Genomic DNA, 15,934 nt, shown 5'->3' with positions numbered 1-15,934 from the left:
ATACTTATTCTTAGAGAAAGAGGAATGGAGGGAGAAAGAGAGGGAGAGAGCCCTGGCTGGTGTGGCTCAGTGGATTGAGAGCCTGCCTTTGAACCAACAGTCAGCAGTTTGATTCCCAGTCAGGGCACATGCCTGGGTTGCAGGCCAGGTCCCCAGTTGGGGGCATGTGAGAGGCAACCACACACTGATGTTTCTCTCCCTCTTTTTTCCCTCCCTTCCCCTCTGTCTAAAAATAAATAAATATAACCTTAAAAAAAGAGAGAGAGAAGGGGAGGAAACATCCATGTGACAGAGAAACATCACCTGGTTGTCTTTCGCTGTTCCCAGACCAGGGACCAGGCCCTCAACCCAGCAACCCAGGCATGTGCCCTGACTGGAAATCAAACCAGCGAACTTTCCCTTTGCAGGATAACAGCCAACGATCTGAGCCACATCTTTCAGAGTGAAGAGGACGAAGTTTTAACATTATGATTCATTGCTCATATGTATTAGCAATCTTGAATATCCATACACTGAGGTAGATTTATGTCTTCATTTATTATACATTAGTGAATTTTGTAGATAATTGAAGCACATTTCCAACTCTTTTATTAAAAATTTTTCTAAAAAGTAGCATATTCTCTCTGCCTCCTTTAGTAAACTACATTTAATAAGTATATGCTTTTTGATGACCCCCTAGAAACACATAAGAAATATTATTTTTATCATATTATTAGAAGATGCACTTTCTATTTATCCTTTTAATTTGCAGGCATTTTTATCTCCTTTGCTTCCTGATCCTTCTGTGATATTGATTATGGAAATGACAACAACATCCAGTTCACTGAATTATTCCTAGGAGCTAGAAACTATATGTATGAGCCAGATACTGTACATGGACAAACAAGGTCATGGTTAAACTTGGGTCACTTGAGGGCTTCCATACCAGTTCCATACCAGTTGCTTTGGACTCAGCCGAGGATTTAGCAAACTGTGGGTCACAGGCTGACTGCTGATTTTGTACATAAAATTTAATTGAAACAGTTCAATTAAATGTCTTATTTATAATTTTTAATTATATTTTATTGATTATGCTATTACAATTGTCCAAATATTTATCCCTTTATCTCCCTCAAACCAGCACTCCCCACTCCCTCAGGCAATCCCCACACCATTGTACATGTCTATGGGTCACTGAGTTCACTGGCTATTCATTTCCTATACTGTGCTTTATATCACCATATCTATTTTCTAATTACTTATTTGTACTTTGCCATCCCATCACCTCTTCACCCACTCCCCTACACCCCCTCCCATCTGGGAACCATCAAAACACTCTCCATGTCCATGATTCTGTCCCTGTTCTTGTTTGCTTAGTTTTTAGATTCAATTGTTGATAGATATGTATTGATTGACATTTTATTGTTCATAGTCCTGATCTTTTTCTCAGATAAGTCACTTTAACATTTCATATAATAATGGCTTGGTGATAATGAAGTTTTTTGTTTTGTTTTGTTTTGTTTATTGTCTTGGACCTCTTTATTTGCCCTTCAATTCTAAATGGTATCTTTTCTGGGTAGAGCAATCTTGCCTGTAGTTACTTGCCCACTTTTCATGACTTTGAATACTGCTTGCCAATCCGTTCTAGCTAGCAAAGTTTCTATTGAGAAATCAGATGACAGTCTAATGACTTCCTTATAAGTAACTGCTTTTCTCTGGCCACTTTTCTCTGTCTTTAACCACTGATAATTATAAAATGGTGTGTCTTAGAGTGGGCCTCTTTCCATCCATCTCTGTGCTTGGGACTCTGTGCTTCCTGGACTTGCATGTCTATTTCCTTCACCAAATTAGGGAAGTTTTCTTTCATTATTTCTTCAAATAGATTTCCACTTTCTTGCTCTTTGTCTACTTTTGGCAACCCTATGATGCGAATATTGTTGGACCTATTCAAGTTGTCCCAGAGGCTGCTTATGCTATCCTCATCTTTTTGGATTCATTTCTCTTCTTGTTCTGATTGCTTGTTTTTTGCTTCCTTGTGTTCTAAATCACTGATTTAATTTTCTTTTCATCTACTCTATTATTGTTTCCCTGTAAATTGTTCTTTATTTCAATTAGTGAATCCTTCGTGTCTGACTGAATCTTTTTTAAGTAGATTTCATTGATTATGCTATTACAGATGTCCCATTGTTTTCTCCCCTCTGTTCCCCTCTGCCCTGCACCCCACCTCCCACCAGCATTCCCTCACCTTACTTCATGCCCATGGCTCAGACATATAAGTTATTTGGCTTCTCCATTTCTATACTTTTCTTAACCTTTCCCTATCTATTTTGTACCAACCATTTATGCTTCTTATTCCCTGAACCTTTCCTCCTACTCTCCCTCTGCCCCCTCCCTGCTGATGACCCTCCATGTGATCTCCATTTCTGTGATTCTGTTCCTGTCTAGTTCTTTTCTTAGTTTGTTTTTGTTTTTAGGTTCAGTTGTTGATAGTAGTGAGCTTGTTTTCATTTTACTGTTCATATTTTTTATCATTTTCTTTTTCTTAGACTATTCCCTTTAACATTTCATTTAATAAAGACTTGGTGTTGATGAACTCTTTTAACTTGACTTATCAGGGAAGTACTTTATCTGCCCTTCCATTGTAAATGAAAGCTTTGCTGGATAGAGTCATCTTGAATGTAGGTCCCTGCCTTTTATGACTTTGAATATTTCTTTCCAGTCTACAGCCATACCGCCCTGAATTCACCTGATCTCATCTGAATACTTCTTTCCAGCCCCTTCTTGCCTGCAAGGTTTCTTTTGAGAAATTAACAGAGAGTCTCATGGGAACTCCTTTGTAGGTAACTGTCTCCTTTCTCTTGCTGCTTTTCAGATTCTCTCTTTATCTTTCATCTTGGGTAATGTAATTATGATTACATCATGATCACTCAATTATGATTAAACAATTGCAATGATGTGTGCTTCCTTGGGTCCAACTTCCTTGGGACTCTCTGAGCTTCCTGGACTTCCTGGAAGTCTATTTCCTTCACCAGATTGGCGAAGTTCTCCACTATTTTTTCAAATATATTTTCAATTTCTTGCTCCTTCTTCTCCTTCTGGCACCCCTACGATTTGGATGCTGGAATGTTTAAAGTTGTTGCACAGGTTTGTGAGCCTCTCCTCATTTTCTTTTGAATTGCTGTTTCTTCATTCTGTTCTGATTGAATGTTGATTTCTTCCTTCTCCTCCACACCATTGATTTAAGTTCCAGGTTCTTTTCCCTTACTGTTGGTTCCTTGTGTATTTTTCTTTATTTCACTTTGCATAGCCTTCACTCTTGCTTTTCTCTGACCATTTCTCAACCATTTCTGTGAGCATCCTGATTACCAGTGCTCTGAACTCTGCATCAGACAGGTTGGCTATGTCTTCAATGCTTAACTGTGTTTTTTCCTGGAGCTTTGATCTGTTCTTTGGTTTGGGCCATATTTCTTTGTCTTGGTGCACCTGTTACATTCTGAGGGGCAGATCCTTAGGTATTCACCAGGGCAGGGCAGCACACTGTTGCTGCATTGTGGTGGTATATGTGGGGAGAGGCCAGAGTGGGAACAATGCTGCTTGCTTGGCCCTTGGCCAGTTTTCACTCACTTCCTCTGCTACCCACAAGCAAATTGGGCCCTTCTGGTGCTGATTCCTGGGTGGGTGGGTTTGTGTACATTCTAAGACCTTGTGGGTCTCTCCAACAAACTCTCCTGTGAGGCTGGTAGTTTCTCCTGCTGCCACAACCCCCACAGGTTTTTACAACCTGTGATTTGAGTCTTTCTTTTCCTGCAGTGGAACCATGGGTTGCACAGTCTGCCTCACTCCCCAGTTGTTCCTCCTGGTTTATCCACACACAAATGTGGGACAGCCATTTGCCTCCTCGCCCATGTGGTTCTCCAGCTACCCCTTTGCTGTGCATCCTCTCTGCCCTGGCTGCCTTTCTGTTCCTCCTACCTATCTGGATGAAGGTTTCTTCTTTAACTCCTTGGTTGTGGGACTTCCATACAGTTTGATTTTCTGGCAGTTCTGCTTAGTTTTTTTTTTGTTTTAAATTTGTTGTTGTCCTTATTTTGGTTGTGCAAGGAGGCAAAGTGTATCTACCCCCACCTCCATCTTGGTCAGAAGTCTCTGTTGATTCTTAAAACTTTTTTTGTTTGCTTCAACCATAAAGTCCTGATCACTGACCATTTTAACACCCTGATTGATATTCTTTTTTATTGTTGCACATTTTTATTGTGTTTAAAAAAGCACATAACTGAAAATTAACATCTTAACATTTTTCAAATCTATAGTTCAGTAGTGTTAAGTATATTCACATTGTTGCAAAACAGATACCCAGAACTTTTTTTTATCCTGAAACTCTGTACCCGTTGCATAATAACTAACTTCTTTTCCCTTCCCCAGCTCCTGGTAGCCACAATTCTACTTTCTATTTCTATCAATCTGCCTACTTTCAATGCCTCATATATGTGGAATTATATACTGCTTGTTTTTTTGTTACTGATTTATTTATCATAATGCCCTCAAGTTTCATCTGTGTTGTAGAAAGTGACTGAATTTCCTTCCTTTTTAAGTCTAAATAATAGTCTACTCTGTGTGTGTGTGTGTGTGTGTGTGTGTGTGTGTGTGTGTGTGTGTTATTTTGTTTATCCAGTTACCCAGGGTGGACATTTAGATTGCTTCCATGAGTTTGGCTATTATGAATAGTGCTGCCATTAACATGAGTGTGCACATATCTCCACTGTCACTGGTTTTACACTACTATGGCAGAGTTGACGACTTATGTCAGAAGACCTGGAGACTTTATGTCCTTCAACCCTAAAATACTTATCTGGACTTTTAAAGAAAAGTTTTCAGAATTCTATCCTAGCCCAGTCAGACTGTCAAAGGCACTGATCAGCCTTTCAGCTGTTTTTCCCAGGATGGAAATATCTGGATTTCTGTTTCTCTATTACCTTGGCTTAGTAATTCCTCACAGTCTTGCTAGATCTTTGATGCTGTTAGGAAGGACATTTTTATATTTCATTCAGCTTTCCTAGTTGCTTCCAGCACAAAACTTGTTCTAAATTGTCAAAAGTAAAAATCAGGTCTAGTATTTTTTAAGAGATTTCTTTTCTATTTTAATTGGCCAGAATCAGTTTCTGTTGATTGGTGTTAAGAATCTTGCATAATAATGTTTTTCTACTTGAAGATAAGAAAATTATTCCACTGAGAGAATACCCAGATATTTAGCATGTTTTACGTTTCTAGGAAAACCAATGAAAAGAAAGATCATGGTTTTGGTTAGATTGATAAATACTGAGTATGAAGGATAAATTAGGTTTGCACTCATAGGGCAGAGAGGAGTGTAGTTGGAACTTGGCTTCTGCTACTACCTTATCCAGGGTTACAGGTTAATAAGAGCTTGGTTCCACCTTACATGACTGTGCCATGGAGGTGGAGTTCCTTCAGGAATTATGACTTCATCATACTACCAGATAAAGATCAAACAACTGAGGTCTGAGGTATGTGTGTTTGTTTGGTTAGCTGGTTGGTTTTTTGATAACTTCATTTTGATGTATTATCATAGTTATAGAAAAATTGAAACAATACTGTAAGGAACTCTTTTATACCATTTACCCAGATCCACTAATTGTTTGCAAAATCTCTTTTGCTTCATCATTCTGTGTGTATATCTTTTTTGAACCACATGAGAGTATGTTGCAGACATCACTAAACACTTTGGCACTTTCTAAGTACAAAGAAATTTTTTTAAATAATCAGGAAATTTAACACTGACATAATACTGTTATCTAATCCATGGTATATAGACTATTTTTTCCCTCTTGTTCCAGAAATGTCCTTTATAGTTTCTTTATACCTCCAGTTTATAGTCTAATCCAGGGTCATATATGTATTGATTTTCATTAATCTCTTTTAATCTAGAACAATTCTGCAATCTATCTACATTCTGGTATCTTTGAAGAGCTCAGGCCAGTTATTTTATTCATCAGTTTTGCTTTGATGGTTTCTCAGGACTACAAATTCAGTTTATGCAGTTTTGACAGCAACACCACTAAAGTGATGTTATCTTCTCAGTGCTTCTCACCAGGAGGCATGTGAGTTACTTTGCCCCAGTGATGGTGATGTAACTCTGATCACTTGATTAGGAAATATCACCATGTTTTTTTTTTTTTCACTGTGAAGTTACAACTTTGTGTTTGTAATTAATATGTCACCGATGAAAAAATGTTTTGAAACTATGTCAAAATCCTGTTCCCCCACTAGTTTTAGTGGACATTAATGATTTCCTAACCCCTTCATTCTTTTTGCATTTATCAGTTGATCTTTCACAGTAAGGGCTTTTTCTTCTCCTCCATGTATGTATGCATGACTCATCCTATACTTGCCCTTCCTGAGCTCTGGATCAGTCCTGTCTTTATAGAGCCCTTGACTGGCTGAATTTTTAACAAAATCCAAGAATACACTGGTAAAGGCAAGTCCTAATGTCTAATGACAAGCTCTGGATCAGTCTTGTCTTTATAGAGCCCTTGACTGGCTGAATTTTTAACAAAGTCCAAGAATACACTGGTAAAGGCAAGTCCTAATGTCTAATGACTGTCTAATCAGTAGCAGACAGAAAACTGCATTATCAAACTGTCACCTCTGCAGAGGCTTTGCCTGCAGCGTAGTCTGAAGGAGGCCCTCTGCCTCCACACCTGTTGACCTCTATCACTTAACCCTGTATTCTTTTCTTCACAGTGTTAAATCACTATCTAAAATTATCTTGTTTGTTGGTATATTTTTGTAATTTTTCTATTTCCTAGAATAGAATATAAAAGATCTACCAGTCCTAATTCATAGCCATATAACCAGAATATGAACCTGGCACAGTTTATTTGTCAAATATATAAATGAATGATGGAGTGGAATCTTTATGCTCAAAAGTCCTTTGAAAACACATTTGTTTACACCATTTTATATTTATGGAAGATTTTCAAATGTATCTTCCCAGATTCCCACCATTCCTTAGAAAATTTTCTTGATCCCATATCCAGATAGGAAATTTCTGTGTATGGTAATGACTACAGCAGTGTTTTAGTAAGTGTTTTACATTTTCAAATATTTCTCTACCAGCCTATAGTGGATTGAAGTCACTTTGTTGCTTTTTGTTGCTTTTTGTTATCCCCAAAGAGTATCAAGCTATTACTGTGGTTACTCTTTAAACTATTCTTCTTTTACTGGGTCATCTCTGATACCATGGTGCAATTGGAAAACCTAATTTAAGCACTTCCATCTCAGTCATCTGTGAAAGCCATCATGTGAATGCTAATCATGGAGTTACCATGCCTCACCTGCTCGGAGGTATGTGGAAGAGAATCCCCAAAGGTGTGAAGCACTAGCGTTTCAGTGTGTAGACACAGCAGTAATCGGTGCTTTTCCTCCTTCATGACTCGTTAAATCTATTTAGTAAAATTCTGAGAAAATGAATCTCTTTTTCCCTTTTCCTTCCCCCAGGGCAGAGCATGAATGCAGAGCCCTCCTATTGTAAATTATGCAATCGGGCTCCCCACATTTGGAGAAATAGTAGGGTCAGCACATCTGGAATGCAATGGATAAACCTTGCCTTGGGAAAACAACCTCTGTGATCATGGTATCTCCCCTGCCAGGTAAGTGTGAGAAAATGAATCTTAATTAGAGTTTTCCAACCAGTGATCTGTAAGGTACAAAACACATTTTAATTGCCACACACCTGCTTTTCTTTTACAATTTCCTTAGGGATATGACTATGAACCTGTTTTTCTCCCTCATCCCTTTCTTTTATCTCATTCACATAGGCTGGAATTGAGAATGTATGGGTTTTTCCTTTCCATAGCACAGTTTTCATCAGGAAGTATTATTTGAGACCATACCCTTTCTGTCATTCAGTCTGATATAATGGCACATGGTATTAGGACTCTCCTTACCCATCTGGTCTGCCCTGTGCAAAGGTCACAGACAGCTTGCCCCAACTCTCAACATATAGCCAGCACAAAATTAAAAGCAAAACAAAACTGGTCTTGATAACTGAACTTTGGTTGTTTAAGATATTAACATTAGGAGAAGCCAAGTGAAACATCTCCAAGAACTCTGTACTGTTTTTGTGGTTTTTCTCTAAGATGAAAGTTATTTCAAAATAAAATTCTATTACAAAGCACTCTAGAACTCTATATTTTTGCCTTGTATACAATTGATGGCCTGAGTTTCACTAATAATTCAATTTAACTGAAATAAACAGCCTGAAGTTCATAAATAATTCACTTTAATCTTGCACTAACCTTTTCAGCTATTCTCCCTAATATCCTCAGTTTCTGATTACATAATGCTCTAGATTCATTTCCACAGTTTGACATTTGATGTTGACCATCAGTTTCTGAACTTTGTCTTTTTTTATTAAGAACTACTTAGCTTTACCTTATTCAGTCCTCCCATCTAATACAGCCACCAGGATCCTTCCCATCATGTAGGTAAGGCTTGCCAGGCCCAGAGCAGAACTAGGCAAAGGTTATACTCCAGACAGCCGCCACAGATCCCCACCACCTCCAAAGCTTGTGGATGTTCCTCATGGAAAAGTAAACACAGTCACTTTCACCTTTTACTCCCTTTATATCAAATACATCACTGTTAGTCCTTTTCCCATGAACTTAGCCCTGAGAGAAGGTTGACCTCCAGTGTCTTTCTCACTGGCTTCACCACAAAATCCTGCAGTCATCCTTACCAGAAGAGAGAGTAGTTACAATAGAAATATTCCAGCTCAGGCATTAGTCTTCCAAACTCCCAACTGTTTACCTAGTGTGTTCAAATGGATACCTGCTCTAGTTTCCCACTTTAAATACACTGCCATACTATATTCTTACTGTTTAAAAAGATTACTAGTGAGCTTTTCTTCTCCCCTCTGAAGTAACATGTGAAAAAGGAAAAAATTAAAAACTCAAATCACCCAAAACTCCTTGCCACAACAAAAGAGAGATCACGGCAGATTATACACACACACACACACATAATATTTATTTTCTGATATTCTGATTCTTAATTCAATAAAAGTTATCCACCAGAAACCTACAGCAAACGTCCACCCCATGCACAAGAGTCAAACATTCTCTTAGTGTTGGGAACAACTCAAGGATAGCTGCTTCTACTGTTACATTTAAAATAGTATTGTAGACTCCTTGCTAAGATGGAGGTGTAGGTAGATACACTTTGCCTCCTTGCACAGCCAAAAGAAGGAAACAACAAATTTAAAAACAGAAAACAGCCAGAACTGCTAGAAAATCAAACTGTATAGAGGTCTGACCACCAAGCAGTTAAAGATCGAAACATTCATTCAGACTGGTAGGAGGGGATGAGATGGGGAGCCAGGATGGAGAGGACATGTGGCAAGGCAGCAGCTGAGGACTGGGCAAGCAAGGCAGGGGGCTGGCAGACCAGGGCAGGAAAGGTGGTAGCTGGAAGACTGGGTGGTCCCACTTTTGCAAGCAGATAAACTAGGAAGAACTGGGAAGTGAGACAGACTGCACAACCCATGGTTCCACTGCAGGAAAAGAAAGACTCAAATCACAGGTTGTAAAAACCTGTGGGGGTTGTGGCAGCAGGAGAAACTACCAGCCTCACAGGAGAGTTTGTTGGAGAGACCCACAAGGTCTTAGAATGTACACAAACCCACCCACCCAGGAATCAGCACCAGAAGGGCCCAATTTGCTTGTGGGTAGCAGAGGAAGTGAGTGAAAACTGGCCAAGGGCCAAGCAAGCAGCATTGTTCCCACTCTGGCCTCTCCCCACATATACCACCACAATGCAGCAACAGTGTGCTGCCCTGCCCTGGTGAATACCTAAGGATCTGCCCCTCAGAATGTAACAGGTGCACCAAGACAAAGAAATATGGCCCAAACCAAAGAACAGATCAAAGCTCCAGGAAAAAACACAGTTAAGCATTGAAGACATAGCCAACCTGTCTGATGCAGAGTTCAGAGCACTGGTAATCAGGATGCTCACAGAAATGGTTGAGAAATGGTCAGAGAAAAGCAAGAGTGAAGGCTATGCAAAGTGAAATAAAGAAAAATATACAAGGAACCAACGGTGAGGGAAAAGAAACTGGAACTTGAGTCAATGGTATGGAGGAATAGGAGGAAATAAATATTCAATCAGAACAGAATGAAGAAACAAGAATTCAGAAAAAAATGAGAAGAGGCTTAGGAACCTCTAGGACAACTTTAAACATTCCAGCATCAAAATCATAGGGGTGCTATATAGGAGACCATTCTGCGTGGCGTGGGCCCAGACAGGACCCATGCCCACAGATATGTTCTCCCATAGGAAATCAGGCCTACATTGTACCTAGACCACTATGAGACTTGCTTTTGCTACAAATCCCTCATCCTGAATTGGGGCAGAAAGTGCTTACTGTAACTTCCTAAAGTCTGTGCTAAACTTTCCAAGGATGAGTGCAACCCGTTAAACTACTTTTCCCTTTGCACTTGCAAATATCCTTCTTCTGTGACATGATTAGCAGCATCCTCTCCTAAAAAAGTTTAGCACATTTACATATCCTGTAAAAGGTAACCACCTAAAATGAACCTGTGCATAGCCAATGAGGACCATCATGTAATGTGCCCAGAAAAGCAATAAAAGCTTGTCAAGGCAAGGGCTGAGGCTTTTTCTACTCTTGAGAGAGAAGTCATGCTGTCCCTTTTCCTCCACAGGACTCGGTAGTCCATGTGAATTTCTTGTATCTCATCCACAATGTTGAAGACCCCACAAGCTGGGGTCCACATCAGTGCCAGAAGGAGAAGAACAAGAAATCGAAAACTTATTTGAAAAAATAATGAAGGAGAACTAATAGTGAAGGAGCAGCTAAAATGGGAGGGGGTGGGGAAGAAAGAGGCCACAAATGAAAAAACAGAATTATCCAGAGGAAGAACTAGATGAAATGGAGGCAAACAACATATCAGATAGAAAGTTTAGAGTAATGATTATAAACCATAAAAATGACCAGTCAGAAATAATGAACACATATCTGTAGTAAATAATACACTGGAAGGAATAAAGACTAGATTAGAAGAAGAAGAGGATAGAATCAGTGATTTCAAAGGCAAGATCGAAAAAAACACCCAAGAGAGCAGCAAAAAAATAATGATAATAAATAAATAAATAAAGCAGTGATTAAGAAACCTTTAGAACAACATGGAGCATAACAAACTCTGCATCATGGGAATACCAGAAGGAGAAAAGAGTGAGCAAAGGATTGAGAATGTAGTTGAAGAAATAATGTCAGAAAAGTTTCCCAATATGATGGAGGAAAAAGACACACAAGTCCAGGAAGCTCAGAGAGTCCAGAGGGTCCAACACCAAGGCACATCATAATTACATTAGCCAAGATGAAAATGAAGGAGAGAATCCTACATGCAGCAAGAGATAAGGGGACAGTTACCTACAAAGGAGTGCCCATCAGACTGTCAGTGGATTTCTCAAAAGATACCTTACAGGCAAGAAGGGGCTGGAAAGAAGTATTCCAAGTCATGTAATCCAAAGACCTACAACCAAGATTGCTCTATCCAGCCAAGCTTTCATTTAGAATGGAAGGACAGATAAAGTGCTTCTCAGATAAGGTCAAATTGAAGGAGTTCATCATCACCAAGCCCTTATTATATGAAATGTTAAAGGGACTTATCTAAAAAAACAAAGATAAAAAATATGAACAATGAAAGGACAGCAAACTCACAGTTATTAACAACCACACCTAAAACAAAAGCAAACTAAGAGGACAGCTAGATCAGGAGTGGAAACATGGAAATGGAGATCACATGAAGGGTTAGCAATAGGGGAGTTGGAGGAGGAAAAAGGAGGACAAGGTACAGAGAATAAGTAGCATAGATGGTAGGTAGAAAATAGACAGGGGGGAGGGCAGGAATAGTATGGGAAATACAGAATCTAAAGAACTTGTGACATATGGACATGAATGAAAGGGGGGAATGGTGGGGGAGGGGTGTGCAGGGTGGAGGGGAGTGAAGGGGGGGAATGGGACAACTGTAATGGCACAATCAATAAAATATATTTTAAAAAAACAATTACCTAAAATATAAATGCCTTAAATACTCTGACAAAAGACATAAGGTAGCTGAATGAATAAGAAAACAAGACCCATGTATATGCTGCCTCTAAGAGACCCACCTCAGATTGAAAGATACTCAAAAACTAAAAGTAAAGGGATAGAATAGTTACTTTGTACAAGTGGAAAGGAAAGAGAAACTGGTGTAGCAATACATACATAGAAAAAATAGACTTTAAAACAAAGTCTATTGTAAAAGATAAAGGACTCTATATAATGGAAAAAGAAACAATCCAACAAGAGGACATAACCCTAGTAAACATTTACACATCCACCATATGAGCACCTAAATATGTAAAGCAAATCTTTATGGACTAAAGGGAGAGATCAACAGAAATATAGTCATAACTGGGGATTTCAACACCCACTGATTTCAATGGATAGATGTTCCGGGCAGAAAATAAACAGAGACAATGGCCTTAAATGACACACTAAATCAAATGGATTTAATTGATATCTTTGGAGTATTTCACCCCAAATCAGTAGAATATACATACTTTTCAAGAATACATGGAATGTTTTCTAGGATAGACCACATGTTAGGACACAAAACAAGTTTTAATAAATTGAAGAAGATTGAAATATTTCAAACATCTTCTCTGACCAAAATGCTATGAAACTAGAAACCAACCACAAGAGGAACATTGAAAAATACTCAGACTTGGAAGTTAAATAACATGTTATTAAACAATAAATGGATCAGCTATGAAGTCAAGGAAGAAATCAAAATATACCTTGAAACAAATGAAAATGAGAATACAACTATCCAAAATCTGTCGGACACTGAGAAAGCGATCCCAAGAGGAAATCCATAGCATTACAGACCTATCTCAAAAAGCAATAAAAAGCTCAAATAAACAATTTAACTTTACACTTAATGGAACTTGAAAAGTAAAACCAAACAAAGCCCAAATTGAGTAGAAGGAAGTAAATAACAAAGATCAAAGCTGAAATAAATGAAATCTAAGAAGAATGATACAAAAGATCAATGTATCCAAGAGCTAGTTCTTTGAAAAGATAAACATGATTGACAAACCTTTAATCAGACTCATCAAGAAAAAAGACAGGGGAACCAAATACAATCACAAAGAAAGAGGTGAAATAACAACTGACGCGCAAGAAAAACAAAAGATTCTAATAAACAATTACATGCCAACAAACTGGACAACCTGGCTGAAATTGGATACATACCCAGAAGCATATAGTCTTCCAAAACTAAAGCAGGAAGAATCAGAAGATAAATAGTAAAATTATACCTAGTGAAACTGAAGCAGTCATCAAAAAAACTGAACAAGCAAAAGCCCCGGACTGGATGCCTTTACAGGTGAATTTTACCAACATTTCAGGAAGAACTAGTACCTTTCCTTCTCAAACTATTTAATAAAATTCAAGAAGAGGAAAGGTTCCCAAACTCATTTTATGAGGCCAAATTTGTCCTCCAAAACCAGATAAATGACACTGCAAAGACAGTAAATTATAGGCCAATATCCCTGACAAACATAGATGCTAAAATTCTTGACAAAATATTAGCAAACTGACTATAGCAATGCAACAAAAAGATCATACAACATGATCAAGTGGGATTTATTCTGGGAATACAAGGTTGTACTGTTGAGAACCACCCTGCCTGGTTTCAGAAACTGTAATCCTCCCACCCTGTGGCTAAGGCTGAGTAAATGACCTTTGGACAACAAGCCACTAAGGAGACAAGCTTATTTCCCTGGCAGGAGCACCACTTCTGCTCCTTTTCTCATAACTGGCCCCCAATGCTTGATCAGTTAGCCAATGACAGGTAACATTCCCCAAGGGGGGAATGGCCTAAGACAGGCATGATCATGTGGAGGCCCCAGGGAAGGACTTGGGGGCTATGGAGAAAGGGGGTGATGGACCCTCGCCCCTCAGCTTTGACAAAGCCTGAGTCCTCATTCTGTCTGTGAGAAGTCTCCTAATCTGTTGGCTGCCTTAGTTCCCCAGCCTGACTTAAGCCTGAAACGATGACCAAGGGCAGCAGCCCTGTGCTGGAGAGGGTGGGCTCCCTGGGAGATGAGGCCTGAGAAAGAATATGTAAAATCCTGTGAAACCTGCCTTGCTAAGAATGCTCTCAATTAAATAATAAGGGTCCGAGCAGGAAATAAGTTTGTTTCCCAAAGTTTTGTAGCCCTTTAACTAACAGACCCTGACTCAGAATAGGCCCTCATAGTTCTTTGTATGCTATCTATTGTTTGATCCCTACTTTCTGATAGTGATTAATGAACTTTACCTGTATTCCTGTTCTAACTGAACCCAGTAAAAGCCTGTCCAGGCAAGGGTCGGCAAGCTCTCCCCTTGAAAGAGTAGCCAGGCCACTCTGAGGCTCTCTCCCCTTGAGGGAGTAGCCGTGCCATCCCCTTTCCTCCACAGGACTCAGTAGTCCACGTGAATTTGTCTTGTGTGTCTCATCCATAATGCCGTGGGCACTGCAGGCCAGTTTCCACCTCATTGTACCTTTGCAAATCAATCAATGTGATTCACCGGATAAACAAAAGGATAAAGAAAAACCACCTGATCATATCAATATATGCAGAAAAAGAATTTTTTTAAGTCCAGCATGAATTAATGATAAAAACTCTCAGCAAAGTGGGAATACAGGGAACATATCTCTGCATAATAAAGGCTACATATAGGGAATCCACTGCCAGCATCATACTCAACAGGCAAAACCAACAAGCATTCCTATTAAGATCAGGAAACAAGACATGGATGTCACTTTCACCTCTCTTATTCAACTGGAAGTTCTAGCCCGAGCAATCAGACAAGAAGAAGAAATAAAAAGCATCCAAATTGGAAAGGAAGAAGTTAAGCTGTTTTTATTTGCAGGTGACATGATACTTCACATAGAGAACACCAAAAATTCTACCAAGAAACTACTAGAACTGATAAATGAGTTCCTCATAGTGGCAGGATACAAAATTAATATCCAGAAATCAGCTGCATTTTTATATGCCAATAATGAACTCACAGAAAGAGAAATTAAGAAAACAATCCCACCCTGGCTGGTGTAGCTCAGTGGATTGAGCATGGGCCTGTGAAGCAAAGGGTTGCCAGTTTGATTCCCAGGCAGGGCACATGCCTGGGTTGCAGGCCTGGTCCCCAGTGGGGGACACATGAGAGGCAACCACATATTGATATTTCTCTCCTACTCTATCTCCTTCCTTTCCCCCTCTCTAAAAATAAGTAAATAAAAAATATATATAAAAAGAAAACAATCCCATTCATAATAGATTAAACAAGAATAAGATACCTAGCATAAACCTAACCAAGGATGTAAAAGACCTGCACTTGGAAAATTGTAAGACACTGAAGAAAGAAATTGAAGAAGGTACAAATAAGTGAAATCACATACCATGTTCATGGATAGGAAGAATTAACGTCATTAAAATGTCCATGCTACCCAAAGCAAACTATAGACTCAGTGCAATTCCAATCAAGATTCCAACAATATATTTCACAGAACTAGAAAAAATATTTCAAAAATTTAGATAGAACTTCAAAAAGCCTCCACATAGCAGCAGTGATCCTGAGAAAGAAAAAAGTTGGAGGAATCATGCTACCTAATATGAAACTATACTAAAAAGCTGTAGTAATCAAAACAGCCTGGTACTGACAAAAAAACAGACACATATATCAATGGAAGAGCCCAGAAATATAGAGCCCAGAAATAAACTCATGCATTTATTGTCAATTAATATTTGACAGAGGAAGCCAACACGTACAATGGGCTAAAGATAGTTTATTCAATAAATGCTGTTGGGAAAATTGGACAGATATATGCAG

General features: G+C 38.9%; 1 non-coding gene across 1 annotated transcript; it reads right to left on the bottom strand.

Annotated features, from left to right (window-relative positions):
- Nucleotides 1-7,491: 7,491 nt before the first annotated feature.
- Nucleotides 7,492-7,654, bottom strand: LOC118986498 (U1 spliceosomal RNA). Its single transcript, XR_005066393.1, has one exon. It is a non-coding gene; the product is annotated as a U1 spliceosomal RNA (small nuclear RNA).
- Between the last annotated feature and the right edge of the window lie 8,280 nt (nucleotides 7,655-15,934).

The sequence above is a fragment of the Sturnira hondurensis genome, unplaced genomic scaffold (genome assembly GCF_014824575.4).
Source record: "Sturnira hondurensis isolate 20B ecotype Veracruz unplaced genomic scaffold, ASM1482457v3 Scaffold0004271, whole genome shotgun sequence".
In the NCBI taxonomy this organism is placed as follows: Eukaryota; Metazoa; Chordata; class Mammalia; order Chiroptera; family Phyllostomidae; genus Sturnira; species Sturnira hondurensis.
Note: the sequence above shows the minus strand (reverse complement) of the source record. Positions and strands in the feature narration are given on the sequence as shown.